We start from the raw sequence: 16217 nt of genomic DNA, 5'->3' as shown, positions 1-16217 counted from the left end.
CTCGCATAGTTGAAGACAACAAGCATCTGAAGTTACAATGGATTTACGAAAAGCAGTTATAAAAAATTACCCACAACTGGAAAGATACCAGCAGTGATAATATTCATATTCATTGGAATAAAATCTTTGCTATTCTTCATCCATACCTATTAATACCTATCAACAATTTTATTAACAATCCTAAAAAATTGCCTACATTTTTAACAGGAAGTAAAATATATCTCTTACCTAAAGGAGAAATCACAAATGACCCATCAAAGTGTCATCGTATTACCTGTTTATATAACATATATAAAAAAGTTGTGATAAAGGAAAAAATTTTGACAGAATTTACTTCAAGGACTAAGAAAATCTACTAGACAGAGCTCAGTAGGGAAAATATAACAAAGGCAATAAGGACTTCTGCTATACTTTTATTAATGTATTTTTTTGAAATAATATCTTGGTCCGAAACTGATCTAGGAAATTTACAACGAAAAATAAGAACTGAAGTATCAAATTAAAAAAAATACTACGTACACTTGAACACACTTAGATTATCACTACCTAGAACAGAAGGTGGAAGAGAAACAAAAGACATTAAAAATACATAACAGACAAAACTTCCAAGGATATATTTTCAACAATGAAAACAGGATTCACCACTCCACGTGTGCATATGCAATCCTGATAAGAAGTACATACCACCAAATTTAAGTGAAAGCATAATCCAGAAATATGAAGAAAATATCACTGTTAAAGAAAAGGTTAACCATTGGAAGTGCATGACCCTCCATGGAAGACATCTCCGCAATCTGTGGAGACTAGATGTCAACAAGAAACTGCCAAACCACCAGGCTCAGAGTTGGAGACCTTATCCCAGAAATAGAAGGGTTCCTTGTGGCAATACAGGGTCAGGTTGTCTACACAAAAATGATCAAAAATATTTAATACAAGACCAACAAATTCAAGGCAATAAATGCAGAAAACAGAGAAACCAGGAACAATCCAACACATTACAGGATCCTGCAGCAGTTTAACTCAATCTGATTACTTACATGGACACAATCAAGTGACAAACACCATTCACCAAAATTTTGCTTTAAAATACAAACTCATAAATGACACCATACCTTACTATCAATACAAGCCTGATCTAGTTTTAGAGCCAGAGTCCTGCAAATTATATCATAACTGATCCATCATTACATATAGGACAATCCATAACAACTGTTACAGAATGAACAAACAAGAACAACTTATTTAATAGACATAGCCATTCCAAAGACAAAAAACATAGATAGATAGATACTTTATCGATCCCAAAGGAAATGACAGTGTCACAGTCACATTACAAGTGCACTCCCTCCCCCCACTAGCTGCCATTTAGATGATGACATCACGGCGTTGGTAGAATTTAAATCTGGCACATTGAACCCATGCTGTCTCTCTTTTCACTCGGTGGGGTACGACACCCTGGGGGGGGGGGCATTGGTGGTGCCGTGGAAATTGTAAACAGTGGAGGTATGCTGCAGTAAAGAGGGCCAGGATGCACACTTTGGGTAAGTATTTGCCACTGTGTACATGTTTAGTGTCTGTTAACCTATTTACTGGTAGTAAATAGCTTTTTTCCCTATTCACCTGATTCACCCTATGAACCTGATTCACCCTATGAACCTGATTCACCCTATGAACCTGATTTCACACAACAAAATGACAACAAACTTCAACTTCAGCTTGAACTTCAGGTGCGCCTGGAGTGAATGCAGTGCCATGGAAAGATGTCTTTTCTTCAGGAGGTCAGGATGGCTGAGCTAGAGCTGGCGAAACTCAGAGGACCTGGGTATGTGCACCCCTCAGTCTCTGCTGTTCTGGAAGAAACAACACAAATCTGCCCAATCTTTCCTCATAGCACACACCCTCTAACCCAGGTAACTTCCTGGTAAACCCCTTCTACAACCTCTTCAAAGCCTCCACATCCTTCTGATAATGGGTTGAACAGAACTGGAATGCAATGCTCCAAAATGGCCCAATCAGAGTTTTAAACTGTGGGCCTGTGCAGTTCTGTTCTATGTTCTATGTGCTTGGTAAGACACACTTGAGTACACACATTACTTGGGTGCCAAGCCCTCTGGGCCATGTTGAAAACATGATACAAAAATGTGAATTGTATCTCATCCTTGGAGTTAGTTCATTCCACAAAGATCAGGAATTAAATATGGGTTTGTTGTGTGGGATTGTGTTTGCGTAAATCATTAATTTAAACCTCCAAAGTAATGTCTCTTCAAACAAAAAGTGTATGTCAATAAATCTGGCTCCTGGAATTTTTCTAATTAAACCTAGCAATAAACAGCAAGAAAGGATTGTCAAAGTAAACTGCCCCTGAAGCTGTCATACTGTAAAAAGGTTTTTTGAAACTAAGGGAGGATTTATTACTCAATGGATGATGATCTATGAAAGGAGATGAGTGCTTGTTCCGCTGAACAGCTGTCAGCCCCGTGAACGGAGTGTATTCTGTGAACAAAGTTAAAACCTGACAGGTAAAGAACTTTGAAAGTGAACATTACATGTATAATGTCAATTTTTCTGTAACCTGTCATTGGCATAACAGCTCTTATAATTTTATCTTTGCCTGAAACATTTTGTATGCTATTATGATTCAGGAAGCACAAAATAACATTACTTCTGTTCAGCGATTTATTTGATGCGTATGTGTGTTTGCTGAAAGTGCTCCTGAGGGACAGTGAAAAGGCAAGAACAACATTTCGGAGAATGGATGAAGGTGGAGAGAAAGAGAAAATACAAATTTTGGTAGATTAGTTCCACCGTCCTTCCGAAAATTAGCAAGAAGATGCAGAGTGTGGAGTAAACTAATTCTGCCTGTCCCTACCCTCATGCATACACTTAAGAGGAAGGGAGGTCAGGACTGATGAAGATACCAATCCACCAAATATACACCCATCACTCTTATTTTGGTATCCACTAGTCAGTATTACATCTCTCAATCATCTAAATGGGGGCAGGTCACACATATGTGTGCATGTGTGTATATATATATGTGTGTGTGTGTGTGTATTATAATATATATTATATTAATTATATATATTGATGGTTATTTATATATATTCAGGCTCCCGTTCAGCAGGTCATCTGCCAGGGTCAGTGAGGGATTGGTTACATGCAAGTCTGGTGGATCTGTGGGATTTCAACTCATGTTGTTCTAGTTTGACAGTAGATCACATGGGTGTGTCAATAACCTCTTACTGCCATATGGTTACTTTGTACTCAAATGGACATTTATTGTATTTGGTGTTGTATTCTTCCCCACAAAGCCTTTGCATTAGATGCATTGAGTTTCATTGCACCCCACAGCATGTGCTCCTGCACCCTGAGATGTGCCTGTCAGCAGCATTCCCTCTCAGACATCGCACTCTGCTGGAAGATTGACAGATGTTGGGCAGATCAAATCGTGTCTGCTACCATATTGATGACTTTCTAGCAGAGCTTGATGTCTGTCTTCCCAGGGACAACCTGTGGAACAGACTGTCTACCATTACGCAGCTGCTCAAGGTGAACTGCGACAAGAATTCATAATCCTTCGTCACGCCTTCTTTGCAAATTCAGTCTGCAAAGGGGTGTGTTATCATCTCTTTTCTACCGCAGCCATCCCAAAAGCATCGTGCATTGGGGATAATGCTTCTTCTGCATAGGGAGAACCTGACTGGGAGGCTTGATTTAACTCAGATGTTGTGTCATTATCATGATTCAACTCCATGACCAAGCTAAGGGCTGGATGTTCCACTGGATAGGAAGCACCAAACAGAGGTAATGATCATAAGGTTACATGTAATGAAGACAAAGATGTCCAGAAAAAGGAGTGTCAGAGGTTGTCTGTGTGAATTTGAGGGAGAGGGTGGAAAATTCAGAAGGTATCAAGAAGGTATCAATAGGAACATGGTGGGAATTTTATTTAGCCAGTTTGGTATTTTAATTTATTTAGAGATACAGCACAGTAGCAGGCTGTTGTGGATTAACAAGTCTGCGCTGCCCAATTACACTGATGGAACCAATTAATCCACTAACACGTTTGGAATGTGGAAGGAAACCGGAGTGCCCAGAGGAAACCCACATGGTCAAGGGGGGAATGTACAAAGTCCTTTCAGACAGTGACAAAATTTATCCAGGGTCACTGATGCTGTAATAGCTTTATGCTAGCCTCTATGCTACTGTGCTGCCCCTAGAATAGTTCGGTAGATTCTTCAGTTAGGTGCACTTCTGACAACTTGAATTTCTGAAAAATTAAGTTTCTTGAAACCCTATTTTGTTTATGTTATAACCTTTATTTTAGGCTCTGGAATGAAGACCAGATCTTGGGATTCATCAACCTTTAAGAGAACTTTTATATTTTCAGGTGTTTTTGCAGAATTTTCCCAGATGAGCGTCATTACCATCACAACATCAAAATACTGAATTTAGTTTAAAATGAAATGAAAAAGATTTCAAAATCAATTCTACAAATAAAAACCATGCCCTTTAATAAATTTGTTTTAACTCATTTTTATGTACATTCAGAATATATTTTTGAGATACAATTTCTTAAGTGTCAATATTTTCTGTGTCTAAACAACAAAATATTTGTTTACTAATTTAATAAATTACATTTATTTAGACTGTCCTGTTAGACTATAATTAGATTGACGTCTCTTCAATCCGTCTGCTTTTTGATAATTGTGAAATGATCTTAAGTTTTGCTGTTTCCTTTCTTCTCTTTTATCTCTCTCCTTGTCTTTCAAGGTACTGCTGATATTTCACTGGGTCTTCTTTAATTGTATCTTTGTATTTTTGATCAGTCTGTTGATGATTTTGGAGCCATCTTGACATATTCCCTGCCAGTTGTGTGATGGTAATGGCATTTAAGAAATAAGTTGGCTCAATCTTGCTCTTGTCAACTCAACTGGATAGCTAGATTGTAAATGTAATTTAAATATACAGAAGCAAAGTGAAGTTATTTATTTCTCCATCAAAACACACAAATAGTAATTCATTTGGTAATAACACATTGTAAACATACTCTTAGGACAGGAGGTATAAATCTTTAAATTACTCACAGTTCTGGACATCAAAATGTTAGTCTTCTGTCATGACAACCACATGCTCCCTTGTCATCTCATTTCTATGGCAACCAATGAGCAGTTTGAAAAACCTGGACTGGTCTCTAAAATGTGTTGTGTGTTGGTAATGACAGAAGTGTTGGGAACAGCAGTTCTTTGTTATAAAAAATGTACAAATTGTATAAAAATAACCCACGTGAATTTGACATGTGTTTTAAAAGTTCTTGTGAGAAAATATAAACCAAAAGTTTCATGAATTTAATACTTATTATTACTTTACTTTGAAGACATAGTTAGAGAGTCTGGGTAGGGGACAAACCCAAAGACATGAAATTCTGGCACATTTAAGTTTTTAACTCCCTTAAAAGTTATGAAAATATTATTTATGAAGCATCCTGAAAAACGTTTAGATTTACCATTACCTAACTTTTAAAACTACAATACTTGTTTTTGTAAGAACTATTTTATTTCTTGAATATCTACCCCAGTGACAGAAGAATTACTCCAATTAAAGAATCACCCAGTTATAGAATATTTGTTAAGAGCCTATTCCTCATAAGAGAAGTAACTGAATAACAATAGAGGCAGGGTGTCCTGTACCAGGAGCCAGTGAGTGGAAAAGCTCCTGGTATGGAAAGAATATGGAGCTAGCGTACTCCACGACGTGGATTACAGTGGGGAGACAAGGTGCCTGGCAGGGGAGGCCATTATCAGAAAAGGATATTTAAAAGCCTTCAGGGAAGGATTCTGCAAGTGGAGCTGAAAGAAAACATTAAGTGTCCTTTGGCAGTCTGAGGTGAGGTGCTAAGGGGCCCAACTTTTAGAAGGCAGAAAGTAAATAACAGGGTCCAAGGAAGTCTAGTGGAGATGATTGGGTGCGTCACTGGAATGATGGAAGATGACAGTGACATGTCTGCATCTTGAAATGAAGACAGAGAGATCCAAAATAGGAACAGAAGTGTCAGAGATTTCAGGTGAATTTGATGGCAGGGTGGAAGTAGTGGTAAAGGTAATGAGGTTGCATAAGTGCAGGTAGCATCAGCATTGCAGTTGTCAATGGAGTGGAGAAAGAGTAGGGGAAGTGTGCATGAATAGGCTTGGAACAAGGGCTGTTTTGCATTGCTGACAAAAGACAGGCATAATCGGGGCCCACAATAGCATCTGTGGCTATCCTTAGTTGTGAGGGGAGAACAATTTCAGCCAGATGGATAAGAGTGGTAGTGGCTTAGTCTTCAATAAACTGTTTAATGGACTGACAGTCAGGTTATCGGCCCTCTTGGGCCTGAAGTAGTTCTTCAATTGTACCAACCATGGCCACTGCCAGGATCATCATCCTGGACAAGAGGAGATCAGAGGAGAAAGAAAAACGATATTGAGGATCAGATAACCCATTCAACCAAAGTCTGGCAAGATACATTTAAAAATCAGATCACAAGAAAGCAGGAGTGAGAGTAGACCAATGTGGACTTAAGACTGTCCTGTAACTTAATACCATCATAGCTGATTTAACCTAGGCTTCAAGCATTCCGCTGTGTCAGTAGCCCCATCCTACAGCTCTCAATTCCCTGATCTCTCAAAAATTTATCTGCCTTTTCTTTTAAGTACCTACCTCTAGTGATGTAACCACCACAGCCTTCTGGGGTAGAGAATTTCAGAGATTTGAAGGAAGTTTGTATGCACTTCCATTTTAAAACGTTCTGCTCATGACCATGTAAATAGCCCCTTGTTCTTGATCGTCCCACCAGCGAAAACATCAATATCAACCTGTAAACCTCCTTAGAATGTTACATGTTTCAATGACTTCACCTTTCACTTTTATGAACTCCAATGAACACAGGCCTAAGCTGTCCAGCCTCTCTTGATAGGACAACCCACTCACCCAAGAAATAGTCTGGTGTATCTCCTTTGCACTGGCTCCAATGTTACTGTTGTATTTCTTTTACATAAAGTGAGCAAAACTGTGCAGAGTATTACAGGTGTAGCCTCATCGACACCCTGCACAAATAGAACAGAACCTCCCATTTCTTAACCATATAGCCATATAACAATTACAGCATGGAAACAGGCCATCTCGGCCCTTCTAGTCCATGCCGACGCTTACTCTCACCTAGTCCCACTGGCCCACACTCAGCCCATAACCCTCCATTCCTTTCCTATCCATATATCTATCCAATTTTACTTTAAATGACAATACTCAATCTGCCTCTATCACTTCTACTGGAAGCTCGTTCCACACAGCTACCGCTCTCTGAGTAAAGAAATTCCCCCTCATGTGACCCTTAAACTTTTGCCCCCAACTCTCAAATCATGTCCTCTTGTTTGAATCTCCCTTCTCTCAATGGAAAAAGCCTATCCACGTCAACTCGATCTATCTCCCTCATTATTTTAAATACTTCTATCAAGTCCCCCCTCAACCTTCTATGCTCCAAAGAATAAAGACCTAACTTGTTCAACCTTTCTCTGTAACTTAGGTGCTGAAACCCAGGAAACATTCTAGTAACCCCCAACCCCTTCACAATAAAGTGCAAAATGCCAGATGTCTTCTTAAATAATTTTTGAACCCTGACTGCTAACTTGTGATTCATGGTCAGATCCCGCCGAATTCTTTTATTTTTATTTTCTCTCCATGCAGGTAATAATCTGCCTTCAGTACATGACCTTATGCTTCCCCACATTGAACTCCACTTGCCAGGTTTTCGTCTGTTCACTCAATCAATCTGTATCCCATTGCAGAATCACAATGTCCTTATCACAACATACCCTTCCTTCTACTTCTGTGTCATCAGCAAACTTGGAAACCTCACACTCCCCCCACCCCTCCACGTCATTACCAAGAAAAGTAAATACGAGGGCTGATTGATAAGTTTGTGGCCTAAGGTAGAAGGAGTCAATTTTAGAAAACCTAGTACATTTATTTTTCAACATAGTCCCCTCCTACATTTACACACTTAGTCCAGTAGTTGTGGAGCATACGGACCTTGGACCTCCAGAAAGTGTCCACAGCAGGGGTGATTGATAAGTTCATGGCCTAAGGTAGAAGGAGATGAGTTATACAGTTCTTGTTACATGCACATGCAGTTCAACTCTTTGAGTGATTATGCAGAAAGTTTGAAGTTAATAACCCATCAGGGGTGACTGACAGGTTCATGGCCCAAGGTAGAAGGACGTGAGACAGACAGACAGACAGACAGACATACTTTATTGATCCTGAGGGAAATTGGGTTTCGTTACAGCTGCACCAACCAAGAATAACGAAGAAATATAGCAATATAAAACCATAAATAATTAAATGAGATCTCAGAGTGATATTTCTCCTGGTTAGCAGGGATAGATCGGGCTCAGAATATATGTTACCTCTCAGCTATGACAATTATAATGGAGCTATGTGGAACATAGAGCCAGGGTGTTTCATCAAACATCCCCCTTGTTCCATCAGAGCACGCCACTGACACTGAAGGTCTCATGGTCCAATATGAAACCTAGTTGATTGGAGGATGTCACTGAGATCCAACTACCTCAGTATCAGAATCAGGTTCGCTGTCTCTGGCATGTGTTGTGAAATTTGTTAACTTAATTTAGAAATGGAGAAACAAAAAATAAATAAATCACAGTAACTATATATATATATATATATATATAATAGATTGAAAAGTATTGCAAAAACAAAACTAATACATATTATAAAAAAGTGAGGTAGTGTTCATGGGTTCAAAGTCCATTTAGGAATCGGATGGTAGAGAGGAAGGAGCTGTTCCTGAATCACTGAGTGTGTGCCTTCAGGCTTCTATATCTTCTACCTGATGGGAACAATGAGAACAGGGCATGCCCTGGCTGATGGGGGTCCTTAATAATGGATGTCATCTTTCTGAGACTGAAAGAAGCTGCAGAGGGTTGTAAATCTTGTGTACTAGTCTACAAAGTACCCAAGACATCTTCAAGGAGCGGTGTCTCAGGAAGGCAGCACCCATTATTAAGGACCTCTAGAACCCAGGACGTTACCTCTCTTTGCTTAATATACAGTATTTCAGTTTTTGGCACTTATTTAATCTATTCAATATACATATAGTTCAGTTTATTTATTCAGAATTTTTTTTCATCTTCTATATTATGTATTGCAATGAACTGCTGCTGCTAAGTTAACAAATTTTACGTCACATGCTGGTGATAATAAACCTGATTCTGGTATAATTTTTGCCTTTTTGAAGCAAGTGGGAACTTCCACCCGTAGTGGTTGAAAATGTCCTTGAATACTCCTGCCAGTTGGTTGGCACAAGTTTTCAAAGCCTTACCAGGTACTCCGTCGGGGCTTTCAGCCTTGCGAGAGTTCACCCTCTTTAGAGACAACCTATCATCGGCCTCTGAGACAGAGATCACAGGGTCACTGGATGCAGCAGGGATCTTTAAGGCGTTGAGCTCATCTGGTAGTGAAGCATCACTGCCATTCATACTAATGGGTTTCACTTTGTAGGAACCCTGCCAGAGTTGACATGCATCTGATGTTGCCTCCAACATCACTCAGGATTGTTTCTTCGATCTTGAAATAGCCCTATGCAAATCATATCTGTTTATCTTGTACAGACATGGGTCACCAGACATAAATGCCACAGATCTAACCTTCTGTAGACAATGTACCTCCTGTTTCATCTGAAGTCTCATAAAATCATTGAGTATTAAAATAGGTGCCTTGATAGGAACTGAACATGCAGAAGTACAGTGATTGAATCTGAGAAATATTTGTTTGTAGTGAGGGGAAATAGCAGGAAATGTATCAGTAATTTATATTAGCAATTTGGGAATGTGGTGATGTGCTTATGATTGCAATTTTTGGGGCAAGACATTAAAGTTTTAGTAAAGAGTAAAATGGCGATGCAGAGAGTTTCAGCATCAATTTGCTTTCATGTAATTCTTGCAGTGAACAGCTGGCTTTATAGAAATGTCAGGGAATTTAATCCAGCAGATGGGAAGTTGTTAGTGATTATTATATAATGTGAAACCCCGTACATAATGAAATGGTCTTAGGGTAAAACTGAGTTTTATATCCAGGAAGTTCCAATTCATTTGGAAACTGAAACAGTGGAAGTGTTGGAGTTAGCGCGATGCTATTCTGGAGTTACCTTCAGAGGTTAGGTATGTTCATAAAAGATGTGCTAGTTGCATAGTCTTGTCCCAGAGTGGTCACAGAGACAGATTATCTCCTGTACTTTGCAGATGAAGCAGCCTTGTGAATTTATGGGTGACTCTCACACAATGGCTGGACTGCTTGTTGAGATTCCTCTCAGGATATTGTGTAACCCTCAACTTTGACCAACATGTATTTGCCTAGGGGAGGACAGCCTCCAGCCCAGCCAAACTTGAGAAGTCTTGCTTGTGTGGATGCTGTGTGAAGCCTTGCCCGGTTACAAATCTGTGCCACAAAATATCAGACAGTATACCATATGCGATTAAATGACCGAGCTTTATAATTCTTAATTTGACTATGGGGTTAGTAAAGACAACAAATAGAAAAAGGGCCCATTTTAATGAAACAGTCCAATGTGCAGATTGGAGCTCATAATTTTCCATCCATTTGGTCCCCAGCGACCTCCCCCGAGCGTCATAGACTCCTGGACCCTCATTCCAAGTCCACTCTGTCCTCCAGTCTACCAACTCTCTCCACTCGAGTCTTCTCTCTTCGTCTCTTGTCGACCAAATACCGTGAAATCCCTTCTCTCAGGCACATATAGAAAGAAAAACACCTCCTACCATTGGCCAGTGCACATTCCACAGCCCCCATTATCTCTAGTCATAACCCAAACAATGCAAACTACAGAGAAACCATTACATTAGCAGTGAACCCTTTCCCTGGGCATTACAATTGTCCAGTAACCATCTTTCATACAGAAAGTATTCCACAATGGGCTGAAGTTCTACAACTCCTATTTTGATGAGAAGTCTTTTGAAATGAAATGTTAGTTTCTGTGTCTCTTTCTACAGATGCTGCCCAACTTACCGTGGGTTACCAGAATCTTCAGCTTTTACAATCAGTAGGATAAATATTACCTCTTAAGAACAAAGTTACAGATATTTGCAAGTTAGAAATTTCTTGAATAATATGTTACAGTCTTTTTCTAAATTATGTCCAATGGACATTACGGACATTTTTTTAGCTCTGAATCCTTGCCAGAAGGGTTTAGTAGCCACCATTTATAATATGATCATGAAAATACAGCCAGAAGTATCAAAAAAATTAAGAAGGAATGGGAAAAAGAATTTTATTGTCTTATACCCACTGAGCAGTGGGAGAAAATTTTACAATTATCAATTCCTCTTCTATTTGTGTTAAACATGCCCTCATACAATTTAAGGTTGTATATAGGGCTCACATGTCCAAGGATAAACTTGCTCGATTTTACTCTCATGTTAATCCAACCTGTGACAGATGTCATTCTGAAGTAGCTTCATTGACTCACATGTTTTGGTCTTGCCCTTGTTTGCAAAATTATTGGAAAGATATTTTCAGTATTATTTCAACAGTTCTGAATATCAAACTCATCTGTAATTTCTTTTCATTCTTAGATTAATACTGAAGTTGTATTTTCCAAAATTGGAAGAAGACACAGCTGGCTGCTTTTGGGAGATTCTTGCCAGAGCAAGTAGAGAGTTGATTGTTAGATTTTGCAAGGAGTAACTCAGGCTCATTAATCTCTGGTTAATAAAGTAATCTACATCACTGACAAGGGCAGATCATCGTATCACTCAGCGCTCGGCAATTGTGGATACATGCTTGGTGCAGTATCCTAAAAACTGAAGGATATAAGCACCTGGAAAATTGCAATCTGCTGTCATTTGTGGATGAGGTTAGACAACATTTAATGTATTTCTATTTATGCTTGTTAAGACTGGAGAAGGGGTTGAGGCCAATTTTAGAGTAATTATTTTACTTACGTCAAGAATAAGACTGTGACTGACAATGGGACAGCAGCGAGAATGGTCACTTGTACACATGGGAACCTAGTTCACCGGACTGGTCACTTCAGTGAGTGGAACCATGTTGCCCTGTTTCCTGACCATGATTATTAATAACAAGTAATACTGGGAATAAATCTCAGTTTTAACTTCACTGCCTTGCTTCGGGAGGAGATTACACATCGTACTCATCTCATTCTTTATTGTTACTGGTGGTCCCTTCTCTGACATCTTGGCACAGATCCACCTACTGGCAGTCCCTTCCATTGGAATGACTTTGTTCAGCATGGAGTACACTGCATGCAGCTGACAGTCTGAATCTGACCATGTCTCTATCCCTGCTCCACGCTCCCCATCTGCTCCTCAGACTTTCGATGTTCCCCTCTTGTGCACTAATTGTTAGAGAGAATTTACAGTACAAATTACACTCAGCTTTTCCCCTACATAGGACATTTCTTTTTCTTTCTCATGTTGTTGTCAAGCATAACTGCATCCTTGAAAGAATCTAAACAATGCCTGCCTTTTCTGTCTTTTGCCTCACTTTTCTCCACACGGACTTCCTCCTCGTGTGGCAGGATTAAAACTAAAGCCAAACAATGGGTGACCATCCTGAGCCTCTGCTCTGTGACCTGAGTGAGGCCAAGCTGAGCCCACTGGAGCATTTTGAAACACGGACTGCAGAACACGGCTAGACATGCTATGTTAAGTTTACTGTATCATGGAGCTTGCAATTCTCATTGAACTCTGCCAGAGCACTCTGTCAGGAAGGAGAACTTGTTTGTGCATGGGTGAGGTATCACTTGCTCTAAGAAGAGGTGTAAGTGGGGGAAAAAAAAACTGCTCCACACTAATGGAGGGGCTTTGCCATTGGACTGAGTCATGAGTGGTGTCAGGGACAGAAAGGGAACAAAGGCACTCTGCAGTAGACTCGGAGTCTGCATGTGTTTCTTTAGAGAATTGTGTATGTTCCCTTAGGTACTGATTAAATTGATTAGTGCTTTAAAGTCATTGTGCATCCTTTTATTTCTCTCACTGCTGGAAAGGGAATCAAGTGCAACACACCTGTTGACCACCCCGAATTTCTAGCCTGGTTTTAGGTAACCCCACGGCCTTACATGCCTCTGTGCACTCTTCCAGAGTTGACCCTGCCTCACAAAATGGCCAATTCTGCAAGCTAGACTTTTGGATTGCACAAGCAATCCAATGTCTGATTGCAAATCCCTCCCATCTGTAAAACAATCCTTATATACTAATAATATTAGCTCCATTAAGAAAGCAAGTCTCCACTTTGCATGCAATTGAGAAACAGGATGCAAATTTCACTTGGAATGGTGATGGTATACTTTACCACAAGATTCCACTAAAATGAATTTACTTAAGCACTAATGAAATCTGCCAGTCGTCATCTCTGGAACTGACAAGGTAATGACTTTTAAAAAATTCTCTTTAATGTATTTCATAGTCATAATCTGATGTGATTTGTTAATACTCATGAAAATAGATCTTTCACAGGAGATAGACAGTTGTAATATGCAATGCTTTACTTGGAAGGAATTTAACTTTAAATCATTGACAGTGACTAAAGAATACACCAAACTATCTTTTAATATAACATGAGTGCATTAATGAATTTCTGTATAAATTTTGTAGATTTAGTAAGGAATGATACGTCTAAAAGTGCTTGTACACTTATGTAAATGGACTTACAGGGACTTCATTGAAGGAGTTAACAGGATGAGTAGACCATTCATCCACTCAGGCCTGTTCTACTTAATCAACAAGAAAAAATCTGCAGATTCTGGAAATCCTTTGCATTGCCAACTGCTGACAGGACATCAACCATCTAGACTTCAACACTCCTCTCTCCTATTCCAAGCTCACTCCTTCCAAATGTTCGGCTCTCCACTCCCTCCGCACCAAACTCAACCTCACCTTCAAACCCGCAGATAAGGGAGGTGCTGTAGTCATCTGGCGTACTGACCTCTATCTTGCTGTGGCCCAGCGCCATGTCTGAGACACCTGCTCTTGCTTACCCCTTGAACAGGACCTCACTCTCGCACCACCACAAATCTTATTGACTCTGGGGATCTCCCACTCACCGCCAACAATCTCATAGTTCACAGACCCTGCACCTCCCGTTTCTATCTCCTAGCCAAGATCCACAAAGCTGCTTGTCCAGGTAGACCCATTGTTTCAGCTTGTTCCTGCCCCACTGAACTCATATCTGTTTAATCTCCTCTAGTTCAGTCCCTTCCTGCCTACATCCGTGACACCTCATACGCTCTGGAACTTTTCAATGGTTTCAGGTTTCCTGGCCCCCATCATCTTATTTTCACTATGGATGTCCATTCCCCACCAGGAAGGTCTCAAAGAGTTCTGTTTTTTTCCGGACACCAGACCTAATCAGTTCCCCTCCACCACCACTCTCCTCCATCTAGTAGAACCTGTCCTCCTTCTAAATAATTTCTCCTTTGGCTCTTCCCACTTCCTTCAAACAAAAGGTGCATACCTGGGCACTTGCATGGGTCCCAGCTAATCCTCCCTGTTTGTTGGCTATGTGGAACAGTTTACGTTCCACTAAGCCTAAACTGGCGACCGTCCCACATTTTTCCTACGCTACCTGCACCACAGCTGAACTCGTCAAATTCATCTACTTTGCCTCTGACTTCCACCCTACCCTCAAACTTAACTGGTCCATTTCCGATACTTCCCTCCCTTTCTCGATCTCACTGCCTCCATCTCTGTAGACAGCTTATCCTCTGATATTTACTATAAACCCACAGACTCTCACAGCTACCTGGACTATACCTCTTCCCACCCTGTTACCCATAAAAATGCCATCCCCTTCTCTCAATTCCTCCATCTATGCTGCATCTATTCTCAGGCTGAGGTTTTTCTTCCAGAATGAAGGAGATGTCTTCCTTTTTTAAAGAACAGGCTTCCCTTCCTCTACCATCAATGCTGCCCTCAAACGCATCTCTTCCATTTCATGCATGTCTGCTGTTGTCCCGTCTTCCCGCCACTCTACCAGCAATAGGGTTCCTCCTGTCCTCACCTACCACCACACCAGCCTCTGCGTCCAGCAAATAATTCTCGAAACTTCTGCCATCTCCAACGGGATCCCACCACCAAACACATCTTTCCTTCTCCTCCCACTTTCTGCTTTCCACAGGGATTGCTCTCTATGTGACTCCCTTGTCCATTCATTCCTCCCTGCTGATCTCCCTCCTGGTACTTAACCTTGCAAGTGGAACAAGTGTTACATCTGCCCCTACATCTCCTCCCTCACTACCATTCAGGGCTCTAAACAGTCCTTCTAGGTGAGGCAACACTTCACCTGTGAGTCTGATGGGATCACATACTGTGTCCGGTGCTCCCAGTGTGGCCTCCTGTATATTGGTGAGACCTGACATGGATTGGGAGATCACTTTGCCAAGCACCTACGCTCCATCCGCCAGAAAAAAGCGGGATATCCCAGCGGTCACCTATTTTAATTCCAATTCCCATTCCGATATGTCCATCCATGGCCTCCTCCATTGTCATGATGAGGCCACCTGTTGGTTGGAGGAACAACACCTTATATTCTGTTTGGGTAGCCTCCAACCTGATGGAATGAACATTGATTTCTCAAACTTCTGGTATTGCTCCCCCACTCTCCCTTCACCATTTCCCATCCCCATTTCCCTCCCTCACCTTATCTCCTTGTCCATCCATCGCCTGCCTCTGGTGCTCCTCCCTACTTTTCTTTCTTCCATAGCTTTCTGCCTCCTTGACCAACTTACTTCCTAGCTTTTTACTTCATCCCTCTCCCTTCAGGTTTCACCTCCCCTCCCCTGGTGTTTCTCTCTCCTCTCCCCTCACCTTTTAAATCTACTTCCCATTTCTTTATCTCCAGTCCCGCTGAAGGGTTTTGGCTCAAACGTTGGCTGTACTCTTTCCTTAAATGCTGCCCAGCCTGCTGAGTTGCTCCAACATTTTGTTCGTGCTTCTGTTCTACTGAAACTGGGTTTGATATTACACTTCATCCCCACTTTGATGACCTACTAACAGGAACCTCTGCACTTGAGCCTAATAACTGTGTAGAAATTATTCTAAGGGAACATTGGTAGAGGATAGTGACAGGGATCAATTAGGCATTATAATTGCTGTTTTTAAATACATTGTGCAGCCAGCACAGAAAGA

The sequence above is a fragment of the Hypanus sabinus genome, chromosome 9, assembly GCF_030144855.1.
Source record: "Hypanus sabinus isolate sHypSab1 chromosome 9, sHypSab1.hap1, whole genome shotgun sequence".
In the NCBI taxonomy this organism is placed as follows: domain Eukaryota; kingdom Metazoa; phylum Chordata; class Chondrichthyes; order Myliobatiformes; family Dasyatidae; genus Hypanus; species Hypanus sabinus.
This window is presented reverse-complemented; position numbering follows the sequence as displayed.